This window comes from Mesoplodon densirostris, chromosome 16 (assembly GCF_025265405.1).
Source record: "Mesoplodon densirostris isolate mMesDen1 chromosome 16, mMesDen1 primary haplotype, whole genome shotgun sequence".
Lineage (NCBI taxonomy): Eukaryota > Metazoa > Chordata > Mammalia > Artiodactyla > Ziphiidae > Mesoplodon > Mesoplodon densirostris.
Genome location: NC_082676.1, coordinates 45811390 through 45837857, shown reverse-complemented (window position 1 = coordinate 45837857; position 26468 = coordinate 45811390). Strand labels below are relative to the sequence as shown.

The following is a 26468-nucleotide window of genomic DNA, read 5'->3' as shown; positions in this document are numbered from 1 at the left end:
CAGGATGCCTGGAACAGAGTGGGAACTTAGGAGATGGTGCTTGTCATCACCATCATAATCATCACCTGCCACACAGGGGTCAGAGGAAACATGGAACATCATGGGAAGAGACACAAGACTGGTGCCTGGACCACCATGGGGGTGGTGGCATGTGGCTCTAGAGCCAGACCTGCGTGGGTTCAGCCTGGCTCCATCACCTACTAGATATGTAACATCACCGTTAGCCTTTTGGTGCCTCAGTTTCCCTACCTATAAAAAGTGAAAATCACTAATGCTGGTGTTTCTGTAGTGCTTATTACAGGGTGGTTCTGTAGGGGTTGGTGCCAACCACCAGGTGACACAGCTAGGACAGCTCAGCAGGCAGGAGTCCTGCCAAGTGGCAGCTGCAGGGATACATGGGTTCCCCTACGGCCCTGCACCTTCCGTTGTCTTCCCCTAACCATTGGACATTGCCTGGTAACTGCCTCATTTTTGCCCCATGAAGATGCCCTTCCTCCCATCACTTCCTCCCACTCTGATTCCCTCTGACCCAAGATGAGCTACCAAGATCAAGAGGATGAATGGCTGTCAGCCTTTCCTCCCCAGGAGGAGAGTTCCCTAAAGATCCACTGTTTTCCCAGAGGCCCCCTGGAGGGTAACGCTGCCCCACTTCAGGGAGAGGCAGAGGAGGGAATTTGTGCAGGAGGAGGATAGAGCCAGCAGACCCCTTGGGAGAAGTTTTGGGGGGTCCATGAGCTACAGGACCTCCACAGCCCCCTATGGAGATGTCAGGACCTTCTAGGAAAACAGCCTGGGAAAGCTGGGATTTGGGGTCAGAGGTCACAGGTTTAACAAAAATCCTGCACCCCAGTGAGGGTCTCAGGGCCCCCATGGGCCCAGGAAACCATCAGCAATGGGGAGAAGAGGGGCAGAAGAAGACCAGAGGTTCTCCCAAAAGTTCTGAAAACTTCACATCACCCCAGGGCTGTGAGGGAACCTTCACTATGTGAGGTCTGAATTTCTCACTATCCCAGAGAATGGACGTTCAGTCCCATTAGACCAGAGGAATAAATTAATGGGAAGTACCTTGCCTGTAAGAAGAGAGCGTGCCGATTCAGACCCACCATAGCCTCGAAGGGAAACATCCTGCACAAGACTCCTCGTCATTGCATCTTGCTCCAAGGTCCGTAGTCAACAGATGGGACTTGGAACCCAGTCCCAATGCAAGGGTGGCCAATACATGAGATCTCAACACCCAGCAATGACTGGGGAAGCCTGTGGGGACTGGTAACCTGGAGGAGGTGTGCCCTGTCTAAAGAATATGAATTAACATCCTGGCCATCTGGACCAGTCAGGATCCTGGCAGGAAACAGATGGCACCCTGGAAAGGGCTCACTGAAGACTGCTGAGTGAAGGGCCTTTTCATAGACATGTGGACAGGGGCGAGGGGTGAGCAACAGTGGGGGGCCCTCACCTCTTCCAGCCTGAAGGGGGTGGGGAGGGAAAGGAGGCTGCAAGAGATGATGCCACAGAGGAGGAACTGCCCCTCGGAGCTTAGCTGCACCGAAGCAAGCATCAGAATCAGAATTTCTGGGGCAGGGCCTGAGAATCTGCATTTCTAACAAATTCCCAGGGGTTACTGATGCTGCTAGTCTGGGGACCACACTTTAGAACCAGTCCTTAGAGGAATTCAGTCACTGTCAAAACCTCAACAGGCCAAGAACGAGGCAGGGGAGGGGGAAACACCCCGACCTTTCTCCCCTTCTGCCCTCTGATTTCCTTCCTATGCCTCCCACTGCCCAGAACCAATAAGAAACCAGAGGACGCAGGAGTCCGGGCCATTGCATCGGCACAGGGCAGTCTTCCACGGCCCAGGGGGCAGTGGACAGACATGGAGGGGTGAACGGCGAACAATCAGCATGCCCCCCTACCCCAGGTGGCCCTCACCCCTCCTCACCCATCACTCTCATCCTCTCACCCTGCATGCTTGTCTCTTTCATAGTCTTCCCACGATTACTATCTGAAATGATCTTGTGTACACATTTGTTCAAGTGTTTATTATCTGTGTTCTCTACAGGATGTGTGTGGACTTCTCCTCTGCTGTGGGTTGTATTTACATGTAGGTATGCATAGGCTGTGGGCTTGACCACATTCCGGACCAGGCTGGAGGCTGCACACAGTGATGCAACAGTGAAGATGAGATCTCTCTCTCTCTCTCTCTGAATCCTAGGAATCCAAATCACATCAAGCAGTGAATTTGGGGATGTTTGAATTAATTTTTTTTAAATATTTATTTACTTGTTTATTTTTGGCTGCATCTGGTCTTAGCTGCGGCGCGCAGGATCTTTCGTTTTGGCACATGAGCTTCTCTCTAGTTGTGGTGCGCAGGCTCCAGAGCACGTGGGCTCTGTAGTTGTAGCACAGGGGCTCCAGATTGTGTGGGCTCAGTAGTTGCAGCGTGCAGGCTTAGCTGCCCCATGGCATGTGGAATCTTAGTTCCTCCATGGCATGTGGAATCTTAGTTCCCCAACCAGGGATCAAACCCGAGTCCCCTGCATTGGGAGGAAGATCCTTAACCCCTGGACCATCAGGGAAGTCCCATGTTTGAATTAATTTTGATCCCTAAAAATATACTTCTCTTTGGTTCCCAATATCAGTGTTTAGTATTCACGCATTTATATTCAATGAACTTTTTTTTTTTTTTTTTTTTTTTTTTTGCTGTACGCAGGCCTCTCACTGTTGTGGTCTCTCCCGTTGCGGAGCACAGGCTCCGGATGCACAGGGTCAGCGGCCATGGCTCACGGGCCCAGCTGCTCCGCGGCATGTGGGATCTTCCCGGACCGGGGCACGAACCCGTGTCCCCTGCATCGGCAGGCAGACTCTCAACCACTGCGCCACCAGGGAAGCCCAATGAACATTTATTGAGCACCTACATGCCAGGCACCATTCAAGGTGCTGGGGGTGCATCAGAGAACCAGAAGGCAAGTGCCCACCCTTGCAGAGCTGCTGTTCTAATATTGAAGTGTATGTATAGACACTTGGAATCCTTGCACCAAAAGAGGGCGTCCCCCAGCTCATCTAAACAGTGCCCAGATGCATATATCCAGACAAAACTCTAATTCAAAAAGATACATGCACCCCTATATTTATAGTAGCGCTATTCATAATAGCCAAGGCATGGAAACAACCTAAATGTCCATCGACAGATGAATGGATAGAGAAGATGTGGTGCATATATACAATAAATACTACTCAGCCATAAAAAAGAATAAAATAATGCCATTTGTAGCAACATGGATGCAACTAGAGATTATCATACTAAGTGAAGTAAGTCAGAAAGAGCAAGACAAATACCATGTGATATCACTTATATGTGGAATCTAAAATACGACACAAATGAACCTATCTATGAAACAGAAACAAGACTCATGGACATAGAGAACAGACTGGTGGTTGCCAAGGGGGAGGAGATTGGGGGAGGGAGGGAGTGGGAGGTTGGGGGTAACAGACGTAAGCTTTATACACAGGATGGATAAACAACAAGGTCCTACTGTACAGCACAGAGAACTGTATCCAAAAGCCTATGATAAACCATAACGGAAAAGAATATTAAAAAAGAATGTGTATATATGTATAACTGAATCATCTTGCTGTACGACAGAAATTAACACAACATTGTAAATCAACTAACATCAATTGAAAAATTAAAAATAAATACGTAAACAGTGCCAGACAGCATCTCTGAGACAAACGGAAGCTCTGTGATCAGGTGTCTTATTCGCTGCTGTGTCCTCAAAACCTGGGACACTAACGGGTGCTCCGGACATGACGGTGGAATAGTAAATGAAGAGCATTTCACAGATGGCCTTTATTAAGGATTACACCAAAGGGGGGCGCCTCTGCAGAACCCTACAGGTATGGCCAACACACCTGCAGGCAGAGGTGAGAATGAAAGTTGAGCTCAGGAGCGTCTCGGGGCCCATCTGGGAGGGAAGAGGCAAACAGAAAGGGGGGGTCTTCACTACCCAGGGAAGAGCAGCCATGCCCAGCCTCATGTCTGCCACGACGCAGAGGAGCCCGGAGATCAGCCTGGGCGTGAGGTCTTTGATGGTTGCCTTTCACCTCCTTTTCTGCTGTTTTGCGCCTGCTGATTCAGATTTACAACCTACCTTTTCCTACCTCTCAATCTCGACGTCTTCTCTCCCTCCATTTCCCCATGTCTGACGCAGCCCCAGCCTTCAAACCCACCAGCTCCCCCACCGTGAAGCCTGCCTTGTTCACCAACCACCTGCCCCGCCCCAAAGAGATGTCTCCCCGCTCTGAATTCCCAGTGTTCTATCATGATATCTCCCATGATACGGTCACTTTCTACCTTGGGCACAGCTTGGCCCGTTTTGACCCCCTTTGGGCTGTTAATAGCAGATCTACCCACCATCAGGTGGAAGCTTGAGTTTGTCACGTTGCCTAAGATCCAGGATCCAATGACCCAAGGAGAATCCAGGGCAAGCACCATGCTAAGAGCATGGCACACATCACAACTGTATGAGGTCAATATCCATCCCCACTTTATAGATGAGGAAACTGAGGCTCACACTGGCAAAGCGACCGACCCAAGGTTACACAGCCAAGAAGTAGCAGAACCAGGAGCTGGACCCAGGTCTGTGTCTTTCCAAAGCTCTTTCCATCATGCAAGGGACTGACTTGTCCAGAGGGAGACAGGGACCCAGGACATTCCATGACCAGACCAGCTTGTTTGGACTCCAGCAAATCAACACTGTCTCTGAAATATCTTTTTTTTTTAACATTTTATTATGCGAAGTTCCCATCTTTTACAAATCAGAGAGACCAGTATGAAGAGTCCCATGTCGGCAGCCCAGCTTGGAAACTCACCTTGTCTCTCCGCACCCAGCAGCCCACCACTAGTGGGGTTATCTTGAAACAAATACCAGAGGTTTGAATCTAGATGCCTCTTTGAAGGGTTTGCTCCCTTGCTCAGAAAAGACAAATGGAAGGTCATTTCTTCTTAGACACTCTGGCATCACCCTACGGGGCTGCTGACTTTTAGCACCACAGGAACAAAACATGCAACCCAAGAGGCCCTGACCTACCCTAGCTGCTGACTCCTTTTGACTCGCTGTCTGTGGGACCTGGCTGAGCTAAGGGTGAGGGGGCTCAGAAATTGCCCTCAACACAGCATCTTCAGCTTGGCAGCCGGTGCTCCAATCCCACCACCAAAGGGAACACCTGGCAAGGCCCTTGGCAGAATCGAGGCTTCCAGGAATCCACACCAGAGACAATGGGAGGGTCACAGCTGCCTTCTCTCTGGCTCAGCACTCTTGCCTCATTCCAGGAATCTTACCCCGAGGTCCCTCCTCCAGGTCTGATCTACTTGAGAAAGAAACTCGTGGTGGAGGCCAAGGAAGGCGGGTAGCCTGGGGTCCATGGGAGCCAGGCAGGCTGTGCTCCCTGGTGAAAAGCCTGGGCTCTGATTTCACACAGACCTGAAGCCAAATCCCAGCTCTGCCACCTGCTAGCCGTGGAACTCTGGGGGAACCATCGTTTTTATTCGTTTGGTTGGGTTTTTTGGCCAGTAAAGGATGATGATTCCAGCCTCACGAGGTTGCTTGAGGGCTAAATGAGGTAACGGGTATAAAGCAAGACGTCTTCAGTTAGGATTTAAATCAGGCAGCACCTGCGAGGGATCAGCTTGATGTGCTGACACCCACATCCCCAGCCCGTCATTCATCACAGCTCTTGGGCTCCCTCCTCGAAAGGGGGTGCTCTGAAGGCAAACGGAGGTGTCTGGGTTCAGAAGCCACAAGACGTGCGTTCAAACCCCTCCTCTGCCTCCCCTGGCCCCGTGACCTCAGGAAGTGGCTTCACAAATCTGAGCCTTTTCCTCAGGTGCCAAATGAAAGTCATTTCAGCTCTGCCCTCCAGGCTTGCAAAAAAGGATGAAAACGGAAGGGAGTGTGAGAAAATGCCTGCCCCGTGCTCGGCTCCGTAAATAAGCGCTATTTTTGATTCCATCCCTGGATCCTAAGTTACAGTCACACTGCGCTCCTCCTAAGGAGAGCCTGAGGCAGAAGCAGGAGGCTGTAATTGTGCCACTTCAGCGGGAGTAGGTGGGGGGAGCCTGGCAGGGCCACGGGCAGAATCCAGGGAGGCGGCCAGAGGCAGATGCCCAAGGCTGGCAGAAGGGTGAGGAGTGCTGAGGGTCAGCCAAGCTGCCCTCGGCATGAACACGCAGGAGCCAGATCTGGTTGGCAGCGGGAAGACGGGCAGCAAGAGGAAGGGGCACTGGGGAGCCCAGTGTCCTTGGCTGGGTCCCCAGATCATGGGTCTGAGGTTCGTGACTTAATTTCACAACCCATCTGATGGTGGAGTTGAGGTTTCTGTGGCTTGCAAGGTAGGGAGAGGGCACCCGGAGGGAGCCCCATGGTGAGGGGCTAGGCCCAACATGCTTTACAAACTACCACCCCCATTTTACAGATGAAGAAACTGAGGCACAGATAGACTGAGTAACTTGTCTAAGGTCACACAGCCAATGGTGGAGCCTGGATTCAAATGGAGACAGACCGCCACAGAGCCTTTGCATTTGGCCACTACCCTGTGCTGCCTCTTAGGAGAGTAAGCAGGTTCTAGAAAAAAATCTATTCTTTTTTTTTTTTTTTTTTTTGTGGTACGCGGGCCTCTCACTGTTGTGGCCTCTCCCGCTGCGGAGCACAGGCTCCGTACGCGCAGACTCAGCGGCCATGGCTCACGGGCCCAGCCACTCCGCGGCACGCGGGATCCTCCCGGACCGGGGCACGAACCCGCGCCCCCTGCATCGGCAGGCGGACTCCCAACCACTGCGCCACCAGGGAAGCCCTAGAAAAATCTATTCTTTCTAAGGGAAGTCTCAGATGCCCTCCAAGAGGACTCCACATGTGGCAGGAGAAATCAGCATCCATCAGGATGTGGCTGCATTTCGAGATGTCCACCAGATGCCCAAACATGGCTGGTTCTGCTTTTGACTCTGGTTCTAAGACCCAGATTCCACAGAGCCCAACCTCTGGGCAGGTGCATGGCTAGTTTTCTCTATAGTAGGAGCTTTCAACTTGCTGGGAGGGCAGAGAAAAACAGTCCTGGCCCCCAACAAATGTGGCCAAAGAGAAACAATTTTAACTGTTTGGCAAGGGTGAAAATCCACACACCTTCGCTAGGCTGGATTCAAGGAATTCAGCACCGAGAGCGGGGAGTAAAGAAAAATGCCAGCAGATCTTGCATGAAGCTTCTCCTCGCGCTATCCAGGCTGGCGGCAGAGCCTTGGCAAGCACTTCCTTGGAATTCTCCGGAGGCCTCTGCCAGTTCAACCGACAGGGCAGCAGATGGCACACACTTATCTGCTGATGATATTTTGATTTATTTATCTCTTACAGATGGTACCAGGCCTTGATTTCTGGCAGGAGTTCAAAATATGGGTCAACTTTCTGGAGATAATCATTTCTCCAAGTGGATGAAACACTGGGAACTCAAATCCTGCCTGGCATCATGACTGCATCACCATGGCCTCCAGACGTACCTTGCTTGGGCATTTGGGGGCATTCTGGGTAAACTGAAGGGAATAATTTGTTCTGAAGAATTTTACAGCCAGAGGAACCTAAATACTTATTTAAAATTAACACCATAGTGGTTAAATGTAAGAGCTTTGAACTCACAGAGCCTCTGCCACTTACAACCCCTGGGACCCAGGCCAGACTCTCTGGGTCTTAGTTTCCTCATCTGTAAAATGGGTATAATTGTCTTCTCCACCACATAAGCTGTGACAGAATTACCTAGCTATCCACCAAAAAATGTGCTACTCCTTCTGCAGTGTGGAGTTATTGCTAGAAAGTGGCTGCCCCACCAGGCACAATATTTCCCAGCACCCCCTACATCCTGCCGGGGTCATGTGACTGGTTCTTGCCTATAAAATGTGAGCGTGAGTGATGTGTGGCACTTCCTGGGGTGGGCTTTTATGAAGTAGACGTGCCTTTTCTTTCCTCTTCCACCCAGATGCAGAGGTCTCCGAGGTCCTAGGAGATGGTAGAGGCACAATATGGAAGTTGCCAGGTCCCCAAATCACTGTGTGGAGGAGAGCTGCCATCCACCAGCATCACCTGTACCGAAGTGTTACATGAGCTACTGTGTTAATCCCCTGCCATCTCAGGGGTTTATTTGTTACAGCAGTTGTTGTTGCCTTATACATAGTTGGGGATAAAATGAGACCCTACATGTGAGAGAGCTGGTGCATGACAAGAACTCAGCAAGTGTTCACAATTATTGTCATCTTTCAAGGGAACTTGATAAATAAAGGATATTGTGATTTTTTTTATGTCATCCCATATGTTGGGGTTAGTTAAAGCAAAGCAAAGCTGCTTTTCCTGATACCTCAGTCTTATTTTCACCCTTTTTTTGATACTATCAGGAATCCTTCTTGCATTGTCACTCCTCAAAAGAATGTCCTGAGAGAAATTAGGGAGGGAGAAGGTATGGGTAGTTTCTGGGGGGCACACTCTGGCTGACACAGGGACATCATGGCCCACAATCATCAGTGTTCCCGTTTGGCTCTTCTCCTCCCTCAGCACAGAAGTCTCCACCCGGGCTGGAGATGGGAGGGGGGACTTGGGGACCATGAATCCCACCACCCTCAGCTTCCGGACGTGGAAACCAAGGCCCAGGTAGGGCTCGTAAGTTGCTTACGATCTCATCACCAGGCAAATATTGAGCTGAAGCTGGAACCCAAGTCCTCTGCCTTCTCATCCAGAAGAAGGGATGGGAGGACAGGGGCCCCAGGCTACAGAAAATAACAGTAGCCAACACTTACTGGGCACTTACTAGGTGCCAGAAACTGTTCTAAATCTCCATATGCACCACCTTCTTTAATTCTCATAACAACCAGAGGAAGGAGACGCTATTACTGTTCCCATATATCAGATGAATAAACTGAGGCACAGTGAGGTTAAGTATCTTGCCCAAAGGCACAGAGATAGTAAGTGGTGGATCCAGGATTCCACCCAGGACACTCCAATTCCAGAAGCTTCGCTTTTAATCATGTTTGGAGGGATGGAACTTGTAGGAAGCATTTTTTTTTTTTTTTTTCTGCTTGACTCCAGGGAGCAGAAGTAAACCCTGTGGGCCCAAGGAGCAGCTCTCTACCTGGCACAACCAAAGAAGAGTCCAGCCATAAAAAAGGCCCCTCCAAGGTGGCATTAAACTTCCCAGTGGTGAGGGAATTTCCTGGCGGTCCAGTGGTTAGGACTCTGCACTTCCATCGCGGGGGGCCTGGTTTCGATCCCTGGTTGGGGAACTAAGATCCTGCAAGCCACGGCACGGCCAAAAGAAAACAAAACCAAGAACAAAAACAAACTTCCCATTGCTGAGGGGATGTAAGAAAGGGTTGGATTCCCACGTGGAGATGTTGCCAAGAGATTTAAGTAGCCAGTGGGATATCTGACTGGGCCAGGGCTCCCTCACGTGTCCCACAGGTGGTTTATGATGGGGGATGTGGCACTAAATTACACTGAATCACATCATGGGTAAACGATTTCCCTTCCCAATTCTCTTCCAACCCTTCAAGATTACTTCCAGGAAAAAAATATCAGTTTTGCGCTAGCCTGTCCTTAACATGGCTCTAACACTTGCTAATCTTCTCTTTTAAAAAAGGAGAAAAGGCAAAAATATCCAGTTAGCATTTGATAGCATTGTTGTCTTGTACGCATACACATACGCATGTGTATATATTTCTTCTATTTTTGGCAAGCCGCGCTGATTTTCTATTTCCAGTTGGAATTGAAAGCTCCCCTTCATTTATGTAAGGAAAATATGAGCCAATATAGAGCCAAAAAAAAAAAATTCATAGTAGAACAGGAGGATGTGACTAAGAACTAATTCATAAAGGTGTTATAAGAATAACTAAAGTTTGGCAAACACTGGGATAAAAGCCTTCTATGCTTCTAGGCCCCCTCCAGGCTAAGAGGTTGCGGGTCACCATCCTGCACAATGCTGGAAGCACAGTCCACATCGTGGTTTATACACATGAGATTCCCTGGAGTCATGCAGTGCACAGCCTGCATAGCTGTACACAGCAGGCATGGATATTTTTAGAGTAACAAATACTCCAAACATAGGATAAAAGAGAAGTAATCTTCTGTTCAGCTGCCCTGAAATTGGCAGTCAAAGTTCCTCACTCCAAATTATAGCACTCTCTGATCTTTCCACAATGTCCCCTTGCTCAGGGGGCCCCCAGGCTGCCCAAGCAGCACTGGCACCCAACCCATCCTCAGGATGAATGGAAGAACCCCAGGCGTGGGGTTCTCCTCGGGGGATGCAGCAGGAAGATGAATGGCAAGTGAGCTGCATGTTCAGCTACAAAGGCAGCGGGCAGACGTCCACAGACACAAAGGCACTTGGAGAATATAGAGTCTATGAACCATTCCTGGAATAGCTAGTTGACACTGAAGATCCAGCTCACCCGGGGATGAACCAAAATCAACTCAAGAATGGAGAATTCATAGTAAAATCACCAAGGTGAGGAAGGAATCTATGTGAACACACAAACAAAATGAAACTATTGTAGATATTAGGGGCTTACAAGCCAGAGGCTGTAATGCAACCATGACTTTGTAAAACTCATACAAACATCAAAAATTGTGAGGTCAGAGCAGTAGGAATGCTGGTGCTCTCATGTTTCTCAGGTGGGGTCTAATACTGGAAACACCTTGTTCAAAGGCTGCAAGCACACATTTTTTTCCTCCCCTCCCTGCCAAAAATCACAAAGGTAACCATATACCCAGAGTCAAATGACCGGGCAGAAGGGAAAGGAGATTAGAATTCAGGCCTGACATGTGAACACATGGACTCACTTGTCCCCAGGGACCCCAACATGGCTCTCTGACCCAGGGTCACTGAGAAAGAACCTCTCATGTCCTATGAATTTCCCAAGCTGATAAACAAACAAAACAAGAAAATCAACTTACACTCACCCATGCCAGGTCAGTCCTAAACTTCTCTCTCTCTCTCTCACACACACACTCACACACACACACACACACACACACACACACACACACACTCATCTCTCTCGAGGTCCACTCCCTCAGCCTCTCCTCCGGCCTCCCTGCCTCTACACTGTCAGCCACAGGGATGTTTATGGAGCCCAGATCTGAAATTCTGTTCAGGAGCCTCCACTTAATTTCAGTTCTCACCAGAATCATCGTGCCCTCAGACATTTATTAAAAATGCAGATTCTCGGGCCTCCCTGGTGGCGCAGTGGTTGAGAGTCCGCCTGCCGATGCAGGGGACACGGGTTCGTGCCCCGATCCCGGAGGATCCCACATGCCGCGGAGCGGCTGGGCCCGCGAGCCATGGCCGCGGGGCCTGTGTGTCCGGAGCCTGTGCTCCGCAACGGGAGAGGCCACAGCAGTGAGAGGCCCGCGTACAGAAAAAAAAAAAAAAAAAAAAAAAAAAAATGCAGATTCTCAAAGATGCATATTCTCTGTGACCCAACAATTTCGTTTCTTGGAATTCACCTTACAGACATACTCACACATGTGCAAAACAACACAAGGTCAAGATAATTTGTTGCATCATTATTTTAATAACAAAGGACTGGAAATAATCTAAATTCCCATGAATTAAATAAGAAATACACATTCGATTTATGGAATATTCATGCCCATTAAAACAAACAGGTACAGAGCACAGAATATCCATATTCCACGAAAAAGTGGATACCCCGCTGAAGTTTGAGACCCACTGCTCTTACAGAATAAATCTAAACAATTCTATCTGCCCCTTCTTTTATCCAGTGTGGGCTCAATCTTCTCCCTCAGATACTGTATCAGTTTCCTATGGCTGCTATAACAAGTTACCACAAACTTAAAGACTTAAACAATACAAATTTTTTATCTTATAATTCGATAGGTCAGAATTCCAACATGAGTCCCACTGGGCTAAAATCATGGTGCTGGCAGGGCTGTGCTCCTCTGTAGAGGCTCTGTGGACAATTCCTTAGCCTTGCTTTTTCTAGCTTCTCACACTCCTTGACTCTCGGTCCCTTCCTCCATCTGCAAAGTCAGCCGTGTTGAACCTCTTCTCTTCCATAGACACAGCTCCCTGTCTGACTACAACTGGAAAGGTTCTCCTCTTTTAAGGACTCATGTGATTAGACTGGGCCCATCTGGAAGATTCAGGATAGTCTCCCCAACTCAAAATCCTTAACTTAATCACATCCGAAAAAGTCTCTCTCACCATTAAGGCAGCATATTCATGGGTTATGGAGAGTCTGATGCCGACCTCTTGGGGAGGGGATATTGTTCTGCCCACCGTGGATACTCTGGACTCCAGCCACCAAGGCACTGGTCACATCTCATCAAACCCAAGATCTCGTATCCATCCCTCTGCCTGAAATGCTCTTTCTCACTTGCCAGACTCCTACTCAAACCTTCAAGGCTGAACTCCATAGCCCCCTCCTCTGTGAAGCTCTCCCTGATTCCCCCAAGCAGAATTAGGGACACTGCTGGCACTCTGGAAAGACCCTTCTGTATGACACTTGTCACTTGGCATTTGAGTTATCTGCCTATACGTGCATCTCTCAGTAGCCAGCAAGCAACTTAAGCGTGAATACTTATTCAACCACACATCCCCACCATTCAGCATGATGCCTGGCACACAGTAGGGTTAGCAAACACTGAAGGGATGAATGACTTAATCCTTTCTATTTTACTATGGCATGAAAAATATATATAAATATACATATAAAATACATATATTATGTATATGTACAATACATATATGTATGTATAGATGTGTATATATGTATATATGTGTGTGTATATATATTCATACATATATTTACTTACTGATATTTATATAATTTGTCATCCAAATATGGTTTTATGTGTCTGTTGTTGTTACAGTATGTTGTCGTTGTCATTGTCAATCCACGTGCCTGGCCTATGATAGGAGCTCAATAAATATTTGTCGTGTAAATAAATTAATAAGCATACCCAATATTTATTGAACTTTTCCTGTATTCCAGGCACTTGGCTAAGCTTTTTATATGCTCTGCCTCCCTCCTTATTTTTTCCACAATGACTCTCAAAGGACTACTACAGTAGCTGGGTAATAAATACTAGCTGCTGTTACAAACACCTCAAAACCCTAAACGTTTCTTTCTCAGATGTCTCTCCTGCATGACTCCCATCCACGAGGTGACTCAAGGACCCCGGCTCCTTCCATGGTGCAGCTGTACCACCGACGAGGGAGAGAAAGCATGGGGAGAACACACTGGATACTTACCCACCTTAGCCCAAAGAGAACATATGTCACTTCCATTCATATCCCACTGGCCACACCAGTCACATGGCCAATCCAACTGCAAAGGAGGCTGGGAAATGCAGAGGAGCTCATGGATACTGATAGGCATAGCAGTCACCGCCACAGTTATTACCTGCCTCCTCTTACCGCTGGAGAAACAGAGGATCAGAGGAATGGAGACACGGCCCAAGACCGTGCAGCTAGTGTGTGGAGGAGACCAATTCAACCCCAGGTCTGTCTGCCTGCACAGACCACACTCTTGACCACTGTTTGCTCATAGGCCACCACAGAGGGCAAAGGCCTGCCTGGGACCTTGCTGAGTGGCAGGAAGGATGCCACCCTGGAATGGACATTTCCTCTGGACAATCCCCATATCGGATAATCCACACAGAGATAATCAGAAGTTGGCCAGGTCCGGTTCCACCATCTACTTGCTTACCCCTCCAGTGTCGGTTTATTCATAAGCATCTGAATGATGACACGAGGCAGATGTTTTGTGCTTGATTTTCCCCTCCAGACTGCTGCAAGAGGGGAAACAAAATCTATTTTTTTTAAGAGAGCATCAGATGATGCTTGAACAATACCAATAACTCTTTCAGGACAAGCAGCTCTCTAAGCTTCCCACAGACGTTCTCCGAGTGTCATTTCTGGCGTTTATTTGGCAGTTGTTTACCGTCTGCAAAGAAACATCGCTCCTTCCTGTATATGTTTCTCCTCTCCTCCTCCCTGTAACCTTCCCCCGTGGCGTTAGCCCTTTGCCCTTGCAGTTTAAAATTGTAACAGAAAGATTTCCCCTAACTCCGGCCCCAAGTTGCTTTGCTATGCATCAATCCCAGATCCTGCATCCTCTCTCCAGATCCTATCGTTCCAGTCTGCCTGTTCCTTGCCTTGTAGCATCAGCATCTCAGCTGACACAACTGCAATTATAAGTCAATTCGCAGTTATTCAGGGCTGATTATTCAGGGAGTGGATTCCTCGGGCTTCTAGCTTCCCCCCTCCCTGTGGGCCTGGCACCACTCATTAGCACTTCCATCAGCAGGGAAGAAAGGAAAAGAAAGTTTGCCAAACTCTTAGCCACCAAGAGGAGTTCCTGGTCAGCCATTTCTGTTTGGCAAGGAGGCAACTCAGACACTGGACTCATCTGCTCATGCTACCTCTTCTCCAATCACACAGATGATTCGATGTTTACAATCATTTCTCCAGGAAGGAAAAGGGAGCTATGGCCGGTACCAGACTGGGTCTCCCATCCTCAGGGTTGCTCCCACCAGCCTGTGATGTCTGCACACTTCACAACAGCACGCGTACTTTTGTGAGCTGTGAGCGTGTTGTCAGCTACGGCGCACAGCTTGATGGCAGGGGCTGTCTCTTTACATCATGAAATATGTCGAGGGGTCAACGTGTAATGGCTTATCTAATAAATGCAATGAACTTTTTTAAAACAAGGCAGAGAGAGACAGATGGAAGGCAACTCACCCTCGCATGAAATCATCTTTGCCAGCTGACCCAAGAAGGGGCTTGTTTTCTGACACGAGGCCCTTCCCCAGGCCAAGGCCCCCATTCCTAAGGAATCTGAACCATGGTCCCCTACTGAAGGACTCTAGGAAACACAGGGGACCCACTTGAGGAGATCGTCTCCAGGGCCCACAAGAGAAAGAACAGACACTGGCCCAGGAGACAGAGTGCACATCAGCCCAGTAGGGGACCCAAGGTCAGTCCAGGTACAACTGGGCCACCTCTGCTGCACTCACCACTTCCATGCCGCCTGGCAGCCCAGTCTCCACCCACTGCTTGGGAACCTTTAGAACCATCATCTAGTGGGTCAGAGCAGCCAATGGGCAAGAGGTGGGGGGTCCTATGTGAGGAGAATGAAATGGGTCCTTTACCTTTCTCCCAGCAAACCCAGCCAAGCTCCAGCTGATCTAACCCTCAGTCCTTTTACCATTTTCTTGCATTCAATCAACAAATCTTCATTAAGCCCCTACGAGGCACTATTCAAAGCACTGAGGAGTCAGCAGTAAACAAGACATTTCATCCCAGCAGAGAAGACAGACAGTAAATAAGTAAACAAATAAGTAAATAATAGATGGTGATATACACTCTGAATACAACAAAACAGGACGGAATGACTGGGGTGGGTGAGACTTCTTTGACAGAGTGATCTCCTCCTCTCTAATGAAAGAATAGTCCAGCTGCAACCTGATGAAGACAAGCCAGCCATGTAAGGGTCCAGGGGGAAAGCATCCCAGAGAAGCTCATCACGTGCAAAGGCCCTGGGGCAGGAATGCACTTGCAGGGCTGCAGGAGCAGCCAAGAGTCTGGAGGGCCTGGGGCTGAGTGAGTCCTGGGTGAAGAGAAGCAGGAGTCAGCAGGGCTGGGTCTTGCGGGCCTCGGGCTGGGGTTAGGCTGAGGAGCTATGCTGGGGCTCTGGGAAGTCACTGGAAGAATCCAAGCAGCACAGTGCTGTGATCTGATTTGCATTTTTAAAAAGCTCTATCTGGAGGCTGTGTAGTTACAAAAGACTGAACCAGCTCACAAGCTAATGCACAGAACCTTGTTAACTTGGAAGGATACAAGAGTATCTTGCTGAACCCAGATGCAGGGACTGCAAGGATCTGGGAGTAATCGGGAGCCAGGGCAGCCTTTCTCTGGCCATCTCCGCTCCGGGGTCTCTCTTCTCAACCCCTCTCTGCTCCTCAGACCACAGGCCCAAAGCACGTGCTCCGGCCCCTGCTCTGCATCCAGCCCTCCAGAGTCTGACCAGTCCTCCAAATGCCCAGGAGGCTGAGGCTGATTGGCCCAGCTCAGGCCACGTGCCCAACCTAGTGGCCAATCAGCACAGCCCCCAGCAAGGGCGAGGCTGCCCAGGAAAACATGGCTGTCGGCAGCGGCCGCAACTGTAGGTGGGGAAGCTCCCAGAGAGGAGGGCTGGGCAGACACCTCCAAGTGCCCTCTGCTTGGCGGTTCCCCAGAATTCCCTCTCGGCAGCCTTCAATGACTTCCTGCATTTCCAGTCTCCATCTCAGTCCCCACCCCCAACTCTCCAGGAGACCGTGGGCTGGCCAGACCACCAAAGTTCCCTGGGGCTTAGGAAGTGGGAGAGCTTCCCACTCAGAGAATCAGGGGACCCCAGAAGCAGGGGCAACAGAGGGGACAGGCCAAATCCTGAAGACGGAGGCTGGGGTCTGACAGGGAGAAAGCCTACTCTGCAGACCCTGGAACCAGAAATCAGGTGCAGACAAACAAGAGTCAGTGCCGCAGGGTCAGGGTGATTGCCAGAACAGCTGCTGGTGCCTATGGCTGGTGTCAAGCGCCAGCCAGGCCTGGTGGGGCTGACAGCCACTCTGCCGGAGGCTCATGTGTGCAAGGCAGGCTCAAGGAGGAAGGACAGAGCCCACGGGGAGCACAGAGAAAGTGGGGGGCTCAGCTTGGCTCCTCTGCGGCTCAGGTGCCCTCTCTCCCAGGTAGGGAGGTATCTCCATTGTCAGCTCAGTGGTGCTGCCATCAGGGCTCCAAGCTGAGACAGTGTGGGCACCCTGGGACCCGGGCATGTCTGGGCCTTGATTAGTCAGCGGTGCAATACAGAGGGCGGCTCTGGGAGGAACGGTGGCTGGAGGGGGATGGGGGACCTGGGAGGGGTCCTCTCTCATCTGCAGGGCCAGGAGGAGAGGAGGGAAGGAGGGAGGCAGAGAGATGGATTAAGGGGGGTTAGCAGTGAGGAGACAGAGGAACAGTGAGTGAGAAAAAGACAGAAGAGAGAAAGATCAGGACAGAGTAAGCAGAGCCAGAGAAACCAAAGGGAGAGAGAGAGACGGAGACAGAAGCAAGGAGAAAAACCACTGGAGAGTCAAAGAGGGAGAGCTGCCTGGGTTCAAATCCAGGCACCACAACCAATGACAAGTCACTTGTATTAGCTCGTTGGTAGTACCAATAACTGGGCAGCTGAAACAACAAGAATCTATTGCCTCACAGTTCTGGAGGCTATAAGTTCAAGATCAAGGCATTGGCAGGAATGGTTCCTTCTGAGGCTGTGAGTGCAGAATCTGTTCCAGGTCTCACTCCTTGGTTCATAAATGGCTGTCTTCATGTTCACATGGCGTTCTCCACGTATGCGTGTGCATCTCCAAACTTCCCCATTTTATAAGGACACCAGTCGTGCTGGATTAAGGCCCACCTTAGTGGCCTCATTTTAACTTGATTATCTCTGTAAGACCCTATCTCCAATCTCCTATCACATTCTGAGGTACTGGGCCGTTTAGGACTTCAACATATGAATTCTGGGAGGACACAATTCAACCCATAACATCACTTAACCTCTCTGTGCCTCCATTTTCTCATCTACCTTCCCCAGAGGATCATTCTGAGGATTCGTGAGTTTCTAAACATAAAACCTGGAAAGCTGTAAATGCTTATTAAGTGTGAGTCACGTTACCATCTTTATTATCATTATTTGGTGTGTTAGGCAGGATAATGGCCCCCAAAGATGTCCAGGCTCTAATCCTCAAAACCTGTAAGTATATTACTTTCCACGACAAAGGGACTTTGCAGATGTAATTAATTGCATATCTTGAAATGGGGAGATTATCCAGGATTATCTACGTGAACACAATGTAATCACACGAGTCTTTAAAAGCAGGGAACCTTTCCCCCCGCCACTGTGAAAGGACTCAGTCACCATTGCTGGCTCTGAAGATGGAGGAAGGGGTCACAAGCCAAGAACACGTTGACCTATAGAAGCTGAGAACAGTCATCGATTTACAGCCAGCAGGAACCTGGGGACCTCAGTCCTACAACCTTGAGGAACTGAATTCTTCCAACAATCAAAATAAGCAGAAACAGAGCCTACACTAGGGCCTACAGAAAGAAATACAGCCTGCTAACACCTTGAGTTTAGGGGGGTGAGATTGTACAAGACTTCTGACCTCCAGAACTGTAAAATAATAAATCTGTGTTGTTTGAAGCCACTACATTTGTGGCAATTTGTCACAGCTGGCCCCTCCCCCACCTCCTCACTCACTGTACTCCAAACCCCGTGGCTTCTGTGCTGCTACCCACACCATCCAGGCTCAGACTTTTGCACCTACTTGCCCTCTTCCCCCGACATCTGTGGGGTTTGCGCTCTCAGAGGCCTGACCCCCATTATAAGACAGCACTCTGCCCCTGCCCCCTTGACCCTGCCGGACGTGGCTCATCAGCACTCAAACCTGACTGTGGGACCAGATGCCTTTGCTCCTGTGCTGCGTGTGCTCATCGTCTGTCTCCACGGACTCTCAGCTCCGTGAGGGCAGGGGGTCCCCTCTGTCTTATTCACCACTAATTCCCTAATACAGTTCCTGGCACAGAGCGTGGGCACATCATATACTGGTTGAAGGAGTAAACGAATGCTTTGCTGTTACCCACATCTCTGCTCATACCAGGAAGGCTCACAATGGAAGCAAACTCAGCACCACGCTCCAGCAAAGAGGTTTTGGTGCCCCAGGCAGAGGTGCCCCAGAAAGGGGGCTGGACTTGGGAGTCAGTGGGCCTAGACTTGTGTCCCAGGGCGCACCTCATCCACCTGGGTCACCCTGAGAGATTCACTGCACCTCTCTGAGTCTCGGTTTCCTCATCTGTAAAATGGGGGTGATGACTTACTTCAGCCAACCTCACAGCTGTGAGCAGCACGACCAGTACCAGTCTGCCAGTACCAGAATCCCTCTGGGGGATAGAAATGACCTTGCTGAACAAAATGTTTGGATGGGTGCTGGAGTACAAGGTAAGTGTCCCACCACACATGCACACACAAGGTTGTATGTTGGCTCCAATGGGGAAGGCTTCAGGGGAGAGGCATCAGGCACATCTTGGGAAACCCAGGGGGAAGGAGGGGCCTGTCAGATGCCAGAAGCTCCACACTGTGCGCTGTAGCCTCCCACGGATCTTCAGTAAAGTCAGCTAAATCCCCCAACGCTCTCACTCTCTGAAGAGGGGTTTGTCACCATGGAAACCAAAGAAAGGACAGCATCTCATCTTGGAGCTAACCCTATTCATTAGGGGTGTCAGCTGTGGGAAACCCAGACCCTGAATGCACAGGGGGCCTCTGGGAACTTGGAAATAGTAGGGGATGGGCCCCAGAGGCCGTATGCTTTGTGGAGAATTGTGCCAGATGGACCTGGTTCTCCAGGGGGACAGAGGTCCCAGCTGAGAGATGGTGCTCAGGAAGAGCAAATTAGACCAGACTCTACTGGGATGGGAGAGCCTTCTCCACACTGTGGAGCGCTGGCTGCCCTTGAGGTGGCAATGCCTTTTCCTGCCCACAGGGACCTTTGGTCTCCAGGAGTCCCGCAGCCCCTGGAAGGCAAGCTTCTCTGCTCTCCAGCTCCACCTGAGTATCTTCATCGACATTCACCCCTAAAAGGAGACCTATTCGTCCCCCTCCTGCCTGATAGTCCCAGCTACGGAGGCGTTGGTGTCAGCAATCGTGGATACCGATGGATGGCGGCAAATATCCTGACACAGGAAATCATTCCTTGGCAACTGGCCCCCCAGCAAGAGTGGGAAGAATATAGTCTAGAGCTTCCATGGGGCCTCGACTGCAAAATCCATATGCAGCCTAACGGCCCACAATTGCCTCTGACTGGAGGAAGTCTGAACAGCATCCCAGGCCAAAAGGCTCCCGCTATGCCAGCCTCAGCCCTTTCGGGGATGGGAACGAAGGTCAGGGAGCCTCTGAGGGCAGGGCTGAGGAGGGGGCTCTGCTGGGCCAGCCACTCTCACCCCTGCGTGGGGACCCCCAGGGAGAGCCAGCTCCCAGGGCAAGGAACTCACATGCCTCAGGGACCAGGTGGGTGACGCAGGTGAGTGAAGGAGCAGATATAAGATGGTTGACACCAACAAACGGTCAGGGATACAAAAGGGAGTGGTGGGGACTGTGGAGAACTGAGGATACAGGCCCTGTCCAAAAGGGTGGATGCTATTCAACTCATGTCTGTGTGGCCCTGTGTGACCCACCACTGCTGGCGTCTTCCTGTTGTCCAACAGCCTGAACCCTGAGGCTTCCATGAAATCTCCTGATCTTTCCAGTTTGAAGTGAAAGAGACTCTTATTCAGCCCCAATATCCACCCTCTCCTCCTTTGGCGGCTGGAATCTGGCCATGACCGTGGTCTATCTCGGACCATGTGGACGAGGGCAGTATTTGGGGATGCCACAGTGACAATCTAGGAGAATCCTGGGTCCCCAGTGTGGAGCTGAGATGCCTGACTAGTTCAGGCTCTTATGTGAGAGAGGGAAAAAAGCTCCGATCACATGTAAGCTGCTGTTATTTTGGGGTGTTTGGCTCAGCGGTCAGACTTAAAATCCTAACTGATACAGTTGGCCCCAAATTCCATTGTAGGAGGCTAAGTGAGCCCAGCCAGCTCTGTCAGCCAGCCGGGGCCAGTTTGCAGCCCTGACCGCAAGTGATGTTCTGAACGGACCCTATGGGCTCACGTGGCTCCTCTGGTTACGAACCTCTGAGATTTCCCGTCAGCTCGGCTAAGTCCAAACTCCTTGGAACCCCAAAGCAGGGCTTGAACAACCAGCCCTGCATTTGGTTCCATCTTTTACACTCCCACGCAGTCGCGATAGCTACTCCAAACTACCCACAGTTTCTAAGCCTTCAAGGTCACCGCCTCCTCCAGGCAGCCATCCTCTCCCCCAGGCTGAGTCAGTCATGCCCTCCTCTGCCCTCCCACCACCCCTTAAACATACCCTATTAATACCCTATTACATCATGCGGCATTCTAATTGCATCAAGCTGTGAAAGCCAGGGCTTTGGAGGCAGACAGACTGAAATCTCAGTGCCCAGACTCACAAGCTGTGTGATCTTTGGGCTGGTTCGTTAGTCAGCCTCTCTAAGCCTCAATTTCCTCATGGGTGAACTGGTGATAATCGATTAAACAAGTAGAGACAGAATACCTATCGTGCCAGGTGTCCTGCTAAGTGCTGAGCATACAAAAATGCACCTGTCATCGTGAAGCTTACAAACGCACGGTAAGGACTGCCTTGAAAGAAAATCTTATACAACAAAAGTTACTTCAGTGCAGTTGCGATTAAATTTACAAAGGAAAAGTACCATGTGTGGATAACGGGGGGATCCAACCTAGTCTTGGGGAGGGGGTCAGAGAAAGCTTCCTTGAGGAGGTGGCATTTATGAAGAGACGGAAAGTAGGGGCTGGCTAAGGCCCGTGAGGAGAGCTGCAGGGAAGGCAGTCCCAGAAAGAAGGAAGGGTATATACAAAGGCCCTGAGGCAGGAAGAGAATGTCCTTTTCCAGGAACCCAACAGGATAATGATACTGATGTCTGAGAGCAGAGCAGCTGTGTCTTTGCGTCTCCAGGGCCCAGATCAGAGCTTGGCACGTAGCAAACATTAACAGATATCTGCTAAATGAGTGAAAGATTCTGTTCAGAGTCCACCACCCTCTGTTTCAATGACTAACACGTTACCACGCACTGGCTGCGTGTTTGCCAAAGCACCAACCACACACCAGGTGCTGCGTGGGACTGAAGGGAGATGCAGACATGGATCAGTCCTGGGTCATGCCCTCAGCCTTGCCACTCCCAAAGCAGGAAGCACGAATAGGGGACCCCAAACATGAGGTTAAGGCTCAAGGCTTGTGGCAGAGACTAGCCGTTGTCCACCAAAACCTGTTTCCTTTCTTCCATGGTACTGATGCCACGCAGGCCTCCTGGGCAGCAGGCATGGCCACACAAAGCTCTTGCCAAAGGCTTATGAGTTGACACTCCAGGTCAGGGATGAAGACGCCAGGCAGGCCTCCTCCACACTCTTTCCCAGCTTCCTGGGTGGCCCAGTTTCAACCATGCAGACAACTGGGTGCCCTAAGTGTTGGCAGAGTGATGACTTGGACGGAACCAAGTTCCTGAAATGACCGGCAGGGGCAGAGCTGCTCCACCAACCGAGACTATTACCTAAGAGAGAAACAGCCTCTCGGTTCTGTAAGCCTCTGTATGGGGGGGTCTCTTTGTTACGGCAGCATAGTCTTACCCTGACTAACACAGCACCTGATAAGAGACGTGGTTCTAGGAGTTTGGAGCAGGAAGTGGCCATTTTGTACTGCAGGAATCAAGGAAGACTTCCTGGAGGAAGATGGCATTTGCACTAGGCTTTAAGGAAGTCTGTATTCCAAATAAATAAGTGTGTATCCATTGTGGCAATACTAAACAGCTAATAAAGACAATGAGGCAGATCCATACGTGCAGACATGGGGAAATGCCCGAGTTCTGTTGTTACGAGAAGAAGGCAAAGTGCATACATCCATGTTTCCATTGCTCTGCAGAAGAATGTGGTTATAGATGGAGAGAAAATAATGGGGAAAATACAGGCTAAGCTGAGGAGTGGGGCCGCAGCACAAGGGAAGAAGAGGGATTTTCTTTATTTTCACTTCTCTGTTCTACTGGGCTATTGTTTCTTTTGACGATGAATACCTATCACACTATAATAAAACTTTCCTGTATTTCTAAAGCAAATTGGAAATGTGCTTGTCCTACCCTGCCCGTCCAGGACGTGAGCTCTGGAAGAAGGCCCTGGTGTAACTACTGGTCCTCAGAGTGTGGGACTCAGGGATTCTGGGACAGGGAGGTTAGGAATCAATTTCCAGTTAGTCAAGTCTGAGCTTAGTGGCTTCCCAGAGACAGAAGTCTCAGAGGCAGGGAGTTCACCCTCTCTGCCTGGGCCAGGAGCGAGGAAATGTGACCTCATAGGGCCAGGCCATGGCTAAACAGGGAAGGCCTGGGCAACATCCCATCAAAGGCAGGATGGGTCCCTTGTCTCCTGTGGTACAGGATGGACGGTGACTCAGAGAGCGAAGCCCACCCACAGAAAAGGTGGCCAAATGAATCCCAGCTTTTTCAATTAGTGACTCCTCACATCTGATCTGTCCTCGGCCATCAGGGAGGAACTGAGGCAGCCCAGCTGGCAATGGTGAACTTGTACTCCCTGTATGGTAAAGCCTCTTTGTTATAGCTGCAGACCTTTATCACAACTGCACCTGGCTTCTGGGAAAGGGATGGGGTCCTGGGACCGCAGAGCAGGAAGAGGCCATGGACCTAGGAAGTTGACCATTTTCATAATTCTAGAACAGAGGTCAGAATACCTTTTCTGTAAAGAGCCAGAGAGTAAATATTTTAGGTTTTTTGGGCCATCCGGTCCCTGTCACAATTACCCAACTCTGATGTTGTAGCAAAAAAGCAGCCATACGAGATACATAAACGAATAGGCATGACTGTGTTCCAATACAACTTTATTTACAAAAACAAGCAGTGGGCACAACAATGTGGATATACTTATCACTGCTGAACTGCATATTAAAACTGGCTGACGTGGGGCTTTCCTGGCAGTCTAGCAGTTAAGACTCCACGCTTCCAATGCAGGGGGCATGGGTTCAATCCCTGATGAGGAAACTAAGATCCCGCATGCCGCGCGGCCAAAAAATGGCTGAGATGGTAAATTTTATATTATGGTTTTTTACAATTAAAAATTAAAATTTTAATTTAAATTAAAAAACAAAAAATAAAAACAGCCAGTGGGCTGGATTTGGCCCCCAGGCTGTAGTTTGCCTACCCCCTGTTCTAGAACATCGCAGCTGGAAAGACCCTCTGAGGACACAGTCGCTTCTGCTATAAGGCAGGTTCCTTTAACAAGGGTACTTCATCTGTGATGGGTAAATAGGGAAAGGATGTTGAAATAACAGGGAAATTGTGCCCATACATGATTTTCCCCAGCACGCTAGTATTTTTAAATAGTCCAGAACAAGCACAATTTAAAAAAATATCTTTAGCAGGATTTAAAGGACTTAAGAAAAAGGCTAGAATTCTGTAGAAGTGCCTTCGCTTGTTATAAGTAGTAGCTGGATCAGTGGCTCCAAGGACCTCCATGCTGTCACGGGATTAAGCAATGTGGAGACATGGCAAGTTAAGATGAAGAAGCTATAAAGTCATTCCTACTCCCTCTCCTGAAACAATGGATTAATGACGAAGGCTATCCTTTCAATCATATTTTTAGTGAAAATGGTCCCGATTAGAAGCCACTGCCCCCCAGGACCTCCCTCTTAGGAGGCAAAAGGAGCCTCAGGGTTTAAGGCTGAAACGTGTGAATGAGTGTGTAGCTGGGCTCAAATGCCCCTGGGCGTCTGCACATGCTCAAGTGTTTATTAGAATTGGTATTGATTTTGTGGTGCTCTGGTAGATTCTGAGCAGTCTACCCGAACTCTTCTTTTCTCGTTGGCCCTGTTCTTATTCGTGCACAATTATACAGATCACAATGTCTCACAAGAGCGCATTTATGGCAAGAGAGCAGTGACACCTGGAACTTTTCTCAACCACACCGCACCACTCTGGATGAGAACTACGACCAATAGTGGCTGCTAACATTCATTGAGGGCTTACTGGATGCTGGCGTTGTGCTAAAGGACTTATACACCCCCTCTCTCCACAGTAATCCTACATTATCATCCCCGTTTTAATAGAAGAGAACACTGAGTCTCAGAGAGGGTAGGGGGCCTGCCCAAGTCGGTAATTAGAGCCAGGGAGGGCCCTCTCGCATCCTTTCAAATCTCCTTGCCTGCCCCACGTCCTCACCTCCCTACAGCACGCACGCCTGAGAATCCTAGAATGTGCCTCCGCCTGCAGAGTGGATTATTCAAAATACATAGTGAGAACCAAGGGAGAGAAATTGGATGCTGACCTTGAAGGGAAGTTCCCACAGACGTGTGAGGAAATTGAACCAGAGGCAGTTTTGATGACTGAGGATGTCAAATCAGTTTTACCCTTACTGGGAACTCTAAAATCAGCAGAACCCAGAGATAAAGCCATGAGTGAAGCAATGGCCTTAAGGCACCCAAAATTACTTGGAGGTGATCACTTAAAGAAGTATGAAAGCCGACATTTAATGGCAAATGGGGCAGGGCACCTCTAAAGATCAAAGGTCAACCCTGCTTGGCCACAGGGCCATTCAGAAGAGAACACGCCCAGGACTGAATGTCGGTGAGGGTGTAAGCAACACAAGCATTCAGCCACTGCTGGGGGAGTATAAATGGGTGCAGCCACTTTGGAAAAGCATTTGGCATTGCCTAACCAAGGTAGCATGTGCATTCCTATGACCGAGCAACTCCACTCAAAAGCATATGCCCCAGAGTGACTCTTGCCCGTGTGTACCCTGAGACATGGACAAGAATATCCAGAGCAGCCTTGCTGGCAATGGCGACAGAACAGCAAGCATCCCAAATGCTTCCGTTTATATACAATTCAAGGATAGGCATCATTAAACATCATATGTTTGTGGACACATGGGTGAAACAACTATAAAGAACAGCAGAAAATGATTAGCATAAAGTTAAGGATAGTAGTGAGCTTTGGCGAGAATTAGGGTGTGATGGACAGGGAAACAGGGGGTATCTAAGGTTTGGTAATGTTCAAATCCTTAACTTAGGTGGTAAGTATATCGGTTTTTTATTATTATTTGTTAGACTATACATTTACGTTTTAAACACTCTTTTGCATAAATGATATATTTCACATTTTTTTAGGTTTACAAGTAAAAAAAAAAAAAAAAAAAAGAAAAGAAAGAAAATGGCCTGGGGTAGGATAGAGCAAATTCAAGACTCTGTGGATGTTTAAGGGGCAGCCAATTCTCCATAGCCTCAGATAACATGCTCAAGCACTCCCTATAATATTAGGAATGCAGCTTTCGGTTGAAATCAAAAACTCCACTAGAAGTGGCCTAAATAATAAAGGCATTCAATGATCTCTCATAACAAGAAGGTTGGTGGTTAAGGGTTGATCAAGTAGCTGAGTGATGCATTTCTCTGAAATTCTCCTAGAGGCACAAGATGGCTGCTGCAGCTCCAGACATCACATCTTAACCCAACCACTTCCAGAAGTAGGAAGTAGTGAAGGAGCCAGGATAGTAAGGAAGACTTCCCTCATATGCCCACATCCTTTCATCAAGGGGAAAATATTTCCCAAAAAGTCCCAGCAGAGTTCCACTTACATCTCACTGGCCAGAACTGGGTCATTTAAACACTGCTAGCCACAAGGGAGGCTGGGTAAATATCTGCCTTTTTCAGCCTCCCTGTCAGATAGACAAGGAAGGAGAGGGAATGCCCACTGGGCAGGAAA

At 49.4% G+C, this 26468-nt stretch overlaps 1 protein-coding gene across 2 annotated transcripts in view; it reads right to left on the bottom strand.

The window, feature by feature from the left end:
- Positions 1-26468, bottom strand: part of GSG1L (GSG1 like) — a 225504-nt gene that overhangs the window by 148058 nt on the left and 50978 nt on the right. The gene's annotated exons all lie outside the window — the stretch shown is intronic.